Source organism: Egretta garzetta, unplaced genomic scaffold, assembly GCF_000687185.1.
Source record: "Egretta garzetta isolate BGI_Z169 unplaced genomic scaffold, ASM68718v1 scaffold157, whole genome shotgun sequence".
Classification (NCBI taxonomy): Eukaryota; Metazoa; Chordata; class Aves; order Pelecaniformes; family Ardeidae; genus Egretta; species Egretta garzetta.
The window spans coordinates 79,458-91,149 of NW_009260175.1; positions in this window are offsets into that span (position 1 = coordinate 79,458).

Below are 11,692 nucleotides of genomic sequence, written 5' to 3' on the forward strand. Positions count from 1 at the left end.
TGGTGAGAGCCTGGCAGGGGTTGCCTCGAGAGGGGGTGGAGGCCCCATCCCTGGGAACATTCCAGGCCAGGTTGGCCGGGGCTGTGAGCAACCTGGTCTGGTTCAAGGTGTCCCTGCTCCTGCGGGGGGGTTGGGCTGGGTGACCTCTGGGGGTCTCTTCCCACCCAAACCATTCCATGATTCTACGTTGCCTTTCTGCATTTCATGTGACCCTCTTGCCTTACTCCGCTACTAACGTAGTTTTAACTCCATGACCACATTTAACCTGAAATGTGAACTGCTGCTCAGAGGATGCTGAAGAAAGGCTTTAAAAGGGGAGGGAAAAATAAACACAAACTGGCACTATCGCCAAAGAGCCCATTCTTTGATCAACCAGCTTTTCCATGAGGAGGCCCCGAGCCAAGGGAGTCCAGAGGAGGAATGAGCACCGGGCATCCTGCAAAGCCCCCTGCCCACTCCAGCTGTGGACACGAAGAGCCGGTGCCGCTGCAGAACACGCATCTGCATTTACGAAGCCAACGCACGAGTGCCACGTTAGGTCTGATTTTAGGATTTTTCCCTGCCTCGCCTCCAAGTTGAGGCTTTCACGGTCCCATTTTCGTGTTCCACAAGCAGGGGTCACACGCTGGTTGGTGTCAGCCTGTTACTGGACGCTGTTGAGTAAACAGAACTTGCACGCCTGGCACCGAGCGGCTGCGAGTTACCCATCGAGTGGGTGACGTTGCCTTCCAGCCCGTTGCTATTTCTGGAAAGCATGTAATGTTACTTTACAGGACTAAAGGAGGATGTAATGGAAGTAGTCCAACCGCTGTCTTGGGACCTAATAGTTTTATATACATTATCAGAATTGCAGTTATGAAAATAATCAATCTCCCAACCGCCTCAGAATGCCTAATTTCGAAGTTTTGTACATTTAAAATATCGAAAAGCTCATCATGGGCACCTGAAGTCAATCCCATGAACCCTTGTTTCACATGTTAGAAAGGCATTTATGTCTCGGCCCCCGATTAGAGCACTGCTCGCCCGAGGTCACGGCCGGTAGCAACGTGTCCTCCCAGCCCTCCTCCTGCACCTCCAATGCAGAATTTTCTTGGATTACTTTTAGACACCAATATTGCTCCAGGGTTTCTGTCTGCAATACCCAACCACGCTATTCCCAAACAAGCTGTTACAAAGGCGCTTCCTCTCCAAAAATCACTCCGCATTTTACTAGTCCATTGGATGCAAACCTAAAATTATCCAAGAGAGTAAGCTTAACAGACGGTGGCTTGCCGAGGCAGAGGGCACGGCCGTGCTGTGGGTTTCTGTTCTGGGAAGTTCTCACCTCCAGGCACACGCTACGTCTGGATCAAAGGCTCCTTGGCCAAGGTTGACTTCATCACCTTGGGACGTGCTTGGGACCAGGATTCCTTTTTTTTTTTTTTTTGGGGGGGAGGTGAATTAAATAAATTAATTAAAAAAAATAGTCAAGGCTTATACAATTGTGCTGACCTATTTTGTGTGCATCTCTCACTTGTCCGACATTTCAACACAGCAGCTGCTGGGAGGGTCCTCTGACGGAAGAGTGAAAACCTCAGACAAAGCCTTCTGACAAGTGAGCAGCTACAAGAGAACCTCTTGACCTCCCGCTAGTGGCAGGGCGGAATCACAAGCTCAATCCTCAGCACAAGGATCCATCCACAAGACGTTGACCGTTAAGAAGCATGAGCACCAGTTCGGCTGCTCATTTATTCACGTCATTCTGACCCAAATGAGCACTCTGACCCTCAGCACAGAGGTTTTTGGAGGCTAGGAGCTTCACTACCCAGCAGCTTGTTCCCATCAGCAGCAGCCGTGCCAGGCGGAGCACGTTGGTACCGATACAAACCCAGCACCAGAACTGCTTTCCCTGCACCAGCACGGCAGAGCCACGCTGCTTAGGCTGCTAAAAGCCCACAGATCCATCGCACGTGTGAAAGTTGAGGTTTTTGCCAGCACCACTTTCCCAGTTTGGGGGAGGAATGCGCTGGCGAGACCACATCCGAAATGCACCCAACACAGGGTGTTCCTCGTACGTCCAGCCAGGGCCAACGAGGCGGACTGCTTCCGTAAACCCCCCGTCCCTGTTTAAATGATCCCAGCCTTGGAGACTGATCTGGGGGAGGCATGGGGAGGGGCAGCCCCCCTGCCGTCCGGCTATCCTAATTGGAAAGGGAGAAAGCAGCCTTGAGGTTGGAGCAAGGGCACCCAGTTGTGCAGGCAGAACACAAGCACCTCTCTACGTTCTCCCCATCTTCCGGATCCTCGTTCCCTTTTCTGTCCACGCTCTCCCCTTCCCCTCCCAAGGTCAAATCACAACAGAAGGATTGGGCTCCCAGCATCTGTCCATTTTGGTCTGGACAGGGGGAAGCAGGCAGGACAGGACCCTATTTCCAAACAGGCAGTACGCCCAAGGCCTCCCCAAAGGGGTGACTTTCCAAAATACAGCAAACACCTCCAGTAATAAAGTGGCTTTTGCATCTAAACCCGGCTCAGAAGAAATTAGTTTCTCAACGAAAAGGATGTCAAAGCAATATAAAAATTTTAAAACTTCATTAAAAAAAAAAATACAAGCGAGCCGCTATAAAGAGTAGGCTGCATCTGCCCACGCTCAATCATCATCACCGAAATTCGCTGGGAGGCAGCAGTGACTCAGCCTGCGGTACACAAAGACAGCTTGTGCTCCCAATACATAATGAAACCGGGCTTTATACGAAACCGTAAACCCGCATGCGCCCCACCGACAACGCATGCAGGGGAATCCCAGCTCTGACAGGCAGGCCGGGAATCAGCAGCCCTTCCTCTTGCTGCTGCCCACACTCAGACACAAAAACGTCTCCGCCGAAGCGCATCTCACCTTTGCTTCCAGCCGGGAAGTAGGTCATGCCATCTTCCAGATGGGTTTACTAGGACTCGGAAATCAAAAGAAGGTTCAAAAAAAAAAAAAAAAAAAAAAAAAAGATGGAGGAGGGTGTGATATATTTCAAGGGGGAGGGAAACTCACTCTGGTCCTCAAGTACATCCCACTATCCTTTCAAATGTCACCTCCAGCTCTTAAAAAGGAAAAAAGAGAGAGAGAGAGAAATCTATGCGTGGCTTTCTTAAATTGCTCCACCGTGTGAATGGATTAATCAGACTTCCAGTAAAAACCTTAAGGTGTACAACTATTGCGGTTCACCTCCTGCCCAAAAGCCACAAGAAACACGGGGCTTTCTTACCGGTTGGGCCGTTTGCTCCCGTGCTCGTGCAGTCACATCACTTAAACCCCACGTTTCTCAGGGACACTTTCTGTGCTGGCCTCCAGAACGACTCCTTCATTCAAGCATCCTCAGCCTTCTTCTCGGAACAACCACTAGCTCCTATCCAAACTAACTGATACAGAAGGCCGCTCAGCAAATGAAAACAACCCGTCCCATGGAATCAGGACTTCAGCAGCACACCACCTTGGAGTTCTAAACCCTCCTACCTGTTCCCAGCAGGGCACTGGCCCACGAACCAAGAAAGTGCAGGACTCCTGGGTTCTTACCCTGGCTCAGCTCTGCCTTTTGATGCTATCTCAGCCAAATAATTTCTTCTCCCTGTTCTTCAGATCATCCACCTGTAAAACAGGGGTTGCACGTACCTACTCACAGTGGGGTGGGAAGGATTAACATCTCCATGCCACAACCCCCCCTTCTAAATCCCTCCACGTACACTCACGGCTGGGGACGGGATGGGCAGGGCAGGAGGACCGAAGCAGCTTTGTTATCAGCCCCTGCGGTGGCACTGCCAGGGAAGACCTCCCTGGACTTTGCCATGTTCCTTGTTCTATGTCCCAAAGCTTCTCCAAGCAGCTCTGGCCACCAAAGCTCTTTGGATCTCTAGCAGCACACGCTTGCCTTGTGCTCCCGAACAGGGAACACAGAGGCCAGAAAAGCCGCTGCGAAGCAACAGGCTTCCCTCTGGACTGCCCACGCATAAATTTGACTTCGTGTAACACAGTGGGTATACGCCCTCTGCTCACATTTTTTTTTGCCCATACATGCACACCCCACATGAAGTCACTTTAAGTGCTGACCCTGTCTGTGAGAGAAGATGGAGATCCTCAGTAGAAGCTCTCTTGCCGCCCCACCGATTCTCCGGTGGGAGCCACCTTTCTGTCCTGAGCCCACCCAGTGCCCAAGTTGCCAGAACTTGGCTCTGCACCTCGAGGTTTCCACTCTCTCCGGAGCTACAAAGCCGAGCAGGCTCAGCAAACGCTAACAGTCTTTTTGTCCCCACCTGAAGCCACCTGGTGCCACCATTCCAGTCCCAGGGATGGCTGTCTTTTTAAAGACATGTCTAAAGCAGCAGGTAAAAGTGTTGGGGGGAAGAGTTTTGAAGGCCGAGCAGGTGATCTATGAAAGGATCTCCCTCCGCTCCAGCGCGGCTCTGGCCTCCCCACAGCATTCCCACATCCTGTTCATTTTGCCTACCGCTGCTCCATGTTCTGCCTGTACTTCATAGAATCATGTCTAGGTTGGAAAAGACCTTTAAGATCATCAAGTCCAACCGTTAACCAGGCATCCTGACACTAACCTAACTTCCTGACACTGTGTTTCTCCAAATGGATATATGTGAGAAGATTTACGAAGCGATGGGTATAGCCCTACAGCATCTACAGCAGCGATAGGGTCTGTGCAAGTGCTCACTGCGAGGAGTCACCTCAGCTATAGTTTTCCAAAAGCATTCACATTTAGGCCAGACTAACGAGAGCCTTCCAGTACTCAGTGACTGGTAAGGGCAGCCACTGGGATTCCCAAAAGGTTGTCAAGAAGATTCAGAGTTAGGCACCTGCAGGAGGATCTCAGAGGTCTTTGTTTCCAAAAGAGGCCAAGGTGCCAAATTCAAATTCAGTATGGACTGAAAATGGGTTTGGGATGCTTTTGAAGATGCTACCCATTAACAGGTTTCCATTCTCAGACAGACACGCAGTCCAACTCACAACTAGGCATCCTCTGCTTACATAGCCCCTTTCCTTGCATGATCTCAAATCTTCCCTCCCCCTCCCACCCCCCCGAAGTAATTTCTCCTAGGGGGTTAGTATTTTGTTGCACCCATTGCTCAGACCGCTGAACGTCACGGCCACACACCGAACAAAGCCTGGGATACAGACTCCCATTCCTTTCTAAACACCAGCAATATTCCTCCATTTTAGAGAGAGACAATAACAATCAAATCAGTGAGATGACAAAAAAGGGCAGAGAGCTGAAGTGCTGAAATCAAAACACAGACTGACGGCTGATCTCCCGTGTTTAGCAGGATGGCCCAGAGGTCTGGCAGCAGCATGGCTCCACACCTCCTTCTCACCAAGGAGGAAGGGAAGGCAGGAAGGTCCAAGCTGTAAAGTCCTTGAGATGTGATTCAGAAGCAAGACATTACATTGAGTCATCAGTTCAACCTGGCACCTCCTGAAACCAGGCTGCTGGGAACAGACACGTACATTGTTCTGCTTTTGTGTTGAACTCAGATTTCATAAAGCCAGTCGGGCAGCAGACACAAGAGCTTATGGGAGGCTACCTCCCGCTACCACCTGGGGAGACTGGGCAGTATCTGCCTTGACTCCCACCAAAGTCTCCAGAGATCTGCTTTGCCACAGCTCTACTTGGGCTACGTCTATTGAACCAGTCAAAAATAGGCAGTTCATTCAGATACATGCACCTTCATGTTGCCAAGCAGCTAATTTGAGTGATCCTAAAGCAGTTATCCAGAAAGAAACAATAAACAGGATATACACTAGACCATCAATGGATCTAGGCATTAATGAACCGAATGGGGTCGAGTCCCCATCCCTGGAGGGATTTAAAAGCCGGGCAGACGAGGTGCTTAGGGAGATGGTTTAGTGGTGGGATGGCAGGGTTAGGTTAACAGTTGGACTTGATGACCTTAAAGGTCTTTTCTAACCTAAATGATTCTATGGAATTACAAGACCCTTCAGGAACTTGGCCAGGTCTTTGCGATGGTGCCAGAGTGGGTGGGGAAAGCAACAGAGCCTATCACTCTTCCGTAACACGGGGTGAGTAGCCGTCTCTCTTTCGCCAGCCCTTCCACACATTAAGCAATGTCAAATGTATTTTCAGTGCCTGATGACTGCCGAGTCCAGGGGTGATAGAAAGTCTCTTAGCTGGTTTTCCTTAGAGTCACTATGTGATTAAGAGCTGCAGTATCTTAATGGGCAGATACACAAAGCAAAACTTCTTGCTAGAGGAAGTTAATGGGTGGCACTAATTACCTCTAATTCAGAGCCAAATCATCCCACAGATAAGCCAGAGAACAAGCCTTTAAGCATTAAAAAAAAAAAAAAGGCATTGCAAACACCCTTTTTCACCTTATCTAAAGTGCTGGCAAGGATCAGCCAGAATTAAAGACCAATGCATTGACATAAACCAGGCTGCTTGCTGGAAACAGAGTCCACTTGGCCATCAACTCTTTTTTGGTAGGTACTCCACAAATTAGATCAGCTTTAAACTCCTTTCCACCACTACGCTTTCTCCCCAGGGGAATGTTCTCTAGCAGGAGGGAGGAGACCATGCCACCACCAGCTGGAGGTGCTGAGATGTTGCATCCATCTGCAAAGTCCATCAAAACAAACAGCACCCAAACACGAAGCCCCTGGATGCTGAGGGCTTCTGGCACCTCTGCAATAAACCACAAACACACAGCAAAGCCATCTAATCGCGCTAAGCAGAGCGGTACCTGTTTTGCTAGCATGAACTTCCAGAAATTTGCACTTTAAAAACCAGGCAACGGTCATGTAAAAAAAAGCAACTGGAGCAGCAGTCAGGCAGAGGTGGTGCTTGAAGGTCAGGACTCGGGGCTCTTTTCAGGCCCCGTCACTTCCACGCCACGCTACGAGCTCCTTAACAGCACCGAAGTTACTTACACCTCATTGATTCCCAGGGCAACGGTGGTTCCTAAGGAACTGAGATCCTTAAATGAAAAACTGGGAGAAGGACAATGGGTTATTATTAGAAAGCAGTAATGACGTGAGCCGGAAACAGCATCCAAAACCTAAACTAACTCCGCTACCTATTTAAGGCTGATGCTTTAGCTTCAGTTAGCGAGACGCGAACGTCGCACCAGCCGCCTGCCTTTGCCACCGGCCCAGCAGCATCCATCAGCATCGCCACTTATTTCTCTGACCTCTCCAAGTCTTTAAGATACACCACCACCACCTCCAGCTGCAGGCACTTCCAAAATACATAATTAAAAAAAGATTCAGACCAAGGTAAAAGTTAAATTCACTCATCCCACAGGGATCATTTCCTCCCAACATTACACTTCCCTGCCAGGGCTACGTCAACAAGCAAGGAGACACAAATGTCTTCTGCCTTTTAGTCGCTTTAAAGGCTGACGAACACGTTACGAGTTTCCTGACCCTGCAGTCATGGTTCATCATGATTTCAACAGGCATCAAGTAATTTTGACGCGGGTTTCAATCTCTGCTGGGGCCTCCAGATCAGGCCACAAAAGTCCGTTTGCGAAGAATTTAAGACAAGAAACGCAACTCAGCACAGGCATGCAGAGGAAGCACCAGAGGCACAGAACATCGGCCAGATCATTTTATTAAGAGTTTCTCTTTAGCCAAATAATAGCCCTTTCAAAAGTCTTCAGCACGCAGGTGCCAAGCTGTATTTCCTGCCCCTCGCCGCACCACTACTGGGCTTCCTGCTTCAAATTGCTCAGAAAACAGCAGCTTGCTGAGCAACACCAGACCCTCCTGCACTTGAGGAGCGATTGAGGCGGGGGGAAAGGCAGCTCCAAAAACAGTTCTGAAAGTTTTGATACATGTCCTGCTGCACAACCTCTTTGGCAACCACCTCCTCCTTAAAAAAAAAAAAAAAATTAAAAAAAAATCAAGTTCTTAAAAGGAGTACTGATCTAGCTGACGTTTACTATTAAACAATACAATTAGATGAAGTCCACTGCACACGTGCACCTACACCCTCGCCAGCACTGGTGCTGGGACTACCTGTGTGCGTTCCTTACTCTTTCCATACAACTCTGCCCACGTCGGCATGAAAGCACTCTCTCTTCCTCCACCCGATTCTAGGTAGGAATTACGCAGTGACAAAATTACTTAGAGTTCACATTTCTCCGATACACTCATTCTTGACTTCATCCATCAGCATCTACCACGTGAAGGAAGAACAAGGCTCTCCTATGAGGCCAGGCTGGGAGAGTTGGGGGTGTTCAACCTGGAGAAGAGAAGGCTGCGGGCAGAGCTGAGTGCGGCCGGTCAGGGCTTCAAGGGGGCCCAGAGGAAAGGGGGGGACAAGCTTTTTAGTAGGGCCAGCTGGGACAGGCCAAGGGGGGATGGCTTTAAACTGAACCAGGGGAGGTTTAGACTGGATCTAAGGAAGAAATTCTTTACACTGAGGGTGGTGAAACCCTGGCAGGGGTTGCCCAGAGAGGGGGTGGAGGCCCCATCCCTGGGACCATTCCAGGCCAGGTTGGATGGGGCTGTGAGCAACCTGATGTGGTTCAAGGTGTCCTTGCTCCTGCGGGGGGGTTGGGCTGGGTGACCTCTGGGGGTCTCTTCCAACCCAAAACATTCTGTGATTCTATAAAATGAAAGTTAAAATAGATAGATCGGAACTCTGGAAGCCAGTGGGGAAAATCCAGACTGCAGTAGTAACCAGAGAAAGCTTTGGTTCACCCATCGCATTTACAAATAATTGGAGGGAAGAGTGGTGGAGGTGAAGACAACACCTGAAGAAAGGCTGAGAGCGTTGGGGTTGTTCAGCCTGGAGAAGAGAAGGCTCTGGGAAGACCTTATCGTGGGCTGTCAATAATTTAAGGGGGCTTATAAGAAAGATGGAGAAAGACTTTTTACCATGGTCTGCAGTGACAGGACAAGGGTTTTAAACTGAAAGAGAGCAGATTTAGATTGGATGTAAGAAATTTTTTTACGATGAGGATGGTGAGACACTGGAACGGGCTGCCCAGAGAAGCTGTGGATGTCCCATCCCTGGAAGCGTTCAAAGTCAGGTTGGACGGGGCTTTGAGCAACGTGATCTAGTGAAAGATGTCCCTGCCCGTGGTGGGGGGGTGGATGAGATGATCTTTAAAAAGGCCGCTTCCAGCCCAGACCATTCTGTGATTCTAAAACAATTTAAGCACTGAACTGAAGCTAAGCCTGGGACCAGTCCTACAGAGAGAGTTTTTTGTTTTAATTATTATTATTATTTTCTTAAATGGGTGATTTATACACCTTCCCCCTGAAAACTGGGGTTTAGAACAACAGCACTGATACAATCTTAAATTTAGCAACACAAATGGCATCACTGCTATAAGGGGCACTTGATGCATCTGCATTCTGGCGAGAGGAGAGGGTATCACCGGCAGAACAAGAGGTACTGCAGGACAGCTGGAAGAAGGGATTTGGCATGGACGTTCTCCACTGCTCTGATCCGCAGGCCAGCACCGAACAAGAGGATCTGTTCCTCCCACAGACAATTCCTTGCCATCAGTAGAGCAGTTTCCTTCCCCTTTAATTCATTTGACCAGGCCCCTCTATTCCCTCCAACAGCCTGTGACAACTACAACAGGGACAGGCAAGAACAACAAACATTTCTTCAGCTTCTGTGGAACCGAGCAAGGCTGCCACCCCTTCTCACAGGAACTACGCCGGGCAATAGCAGAACCCCAGGTCCTCGTGCAACAGTTTCCCAGCCAGCTGCATGTCGTTTGGGAAGTTCTCCGGGACTTGCTTCCTTACACATCCACCCTACTTTGATAAAGTGCTAGCTTACTCCAAAGCCTTGGCTTTTGCTTAACTAGAATAAGGCATGCAAAGTTGCAATGTTAAATGTTTAACTCAAGGGATAACATAACACCTGATATTAGCCAAATCGGTGCAGCTTTGGACATCTACAGCACACTACTCTAAACCTCGTTTGCTGGGTTTAGCTCATAGTCGTCCCACAAGCCAAAAAACCATACGCAGCGCCACGCGGTTTAAACCAACTACACCGCATTTCCAGTTAGATGTGATGCAGCGCAGTGCAGTCAGAACACCCTGGTGCTGCTCTCAGCCACAAGGAAAACTCAAAAACTGAAGTCCAGCATAATCAGCTCTAAAATATTCACCTAGCAGTGAGTCTGTAGGGAGCCTGGAGCCACCACTTAGAGAAAGAAATAGTGTTTGCCCCAATAAGGGATTAACTTTGACTATCAGCATAGCACCCAGTTCTGCACGCCACACAGCGGGCTCCTGAGAGAGGCCCTAGGTAACGTTGGAACCAGAAAACCAGAGCTGGTTTCATGCAAGAGCAGTGCCTGGGCAAATCAGATTGTGTCTGGGATCCCAAGAAGCACCACCACATAAGCAGCACGTGAAGGACAGACAAGAACAAGCATGTAAACCTTATGTCCAAATTAAAATTCAAGACAACGTCTAGAATGGGTCTGTACAGCCAGCCCCGATGTCCTGAGCACGGCATTAGCAGGGCTTTTGATAGATCAACTAACTGGTACAGCCAGGCAGGCTCCCCAGTGGGCAGCACACTCACGCTACGGGGAACCTGAGGCCGCGTGGGAGACGGGCGAAGACAGAGCAGGAAAGGGCACATCCTGGGACGGGTGAAGTAAGAGGGATCCGACACAGAACCCTGTGCAGGACACCTAAGTTGGAGTAAGTCAAAGGGACACAGCTGCAGCAGAAGCACCTACAGACCCGAAAGAGAAGAGAGGCAAATAAGGACTTTACCAACAAGTTCAGGTTCTCTGTGGCCTAACGAAGAGCTGGAATAGCCGTTCATTTAAGGAAAAAGTAATAATAAAAGAGCAGAAAACCATGCGGGTCTGCCAATCACCCTCAATGAGGCAGTCATAAACTGGCTAGAGCCTTGCCCACCATTTACGGAGCTACCACAGCCTTTGCACAGCACTCCCCCAGATCTGCGGTGCCTTTCGAAAGGCAAACACCCGTCCCAGAAGCGGCTTCGGAAAGGCAGAGCATCACCAAGGCCTTTATTAAACCAGAGGCCGGTGGAGCAGTGCAGCAGCCCAGGCCTGGGCTCAGCTTTCTTGCCCCGTTTCAAAACAAAAATAAAAGAGGCCAGAAAGGACAACGACTAGAAACCAGAAAAGCTTGCAATCGATGAAAGAGATAACCTAGACCAAATTCTAAAGGAAATAAGGGATTAAAAAAGCTTTACCCAGGGAGTGACGGAAGAGAGGCAACAATCCACCACCTATTTACACACCGTATCAGGAGCTCAGGAGGACGACGTCTGGCAGACCGCTTCAAACAGACCAGAGAAAGACTTGAAGTAACATCAACGCAGGGGTGAAACTCGCTGCCGCGACAGCGCAGGAGCCAGGGGCAACTTTGGCACTGAGGCCGACAGCCCAAACACCTACGAGCGGCCAAAAGAGCTCTGTGAGGATTTAACCACCACGGGGGCAGAGAACACGAAGGAACAGAGCAACCCTTCCAGGTACCCCTTCGCAGACCCTCCGAAGCCCCCTCCTGACCGCGCTCCCAACCCAGCCAGGAGCCAAGTAACTCGCCAGCGTTTTGGCTCCCGTTACACCCAAGCAGGGCCCCAGAAATGTTTCCAGAAAAGCGTTTCAAAGCAAAGATGTCGCCTGGGAGGATACCAGCCAACCTTACCGCGCTGCCCAGGCCACCGAGGAGCCGAGGCCTCCT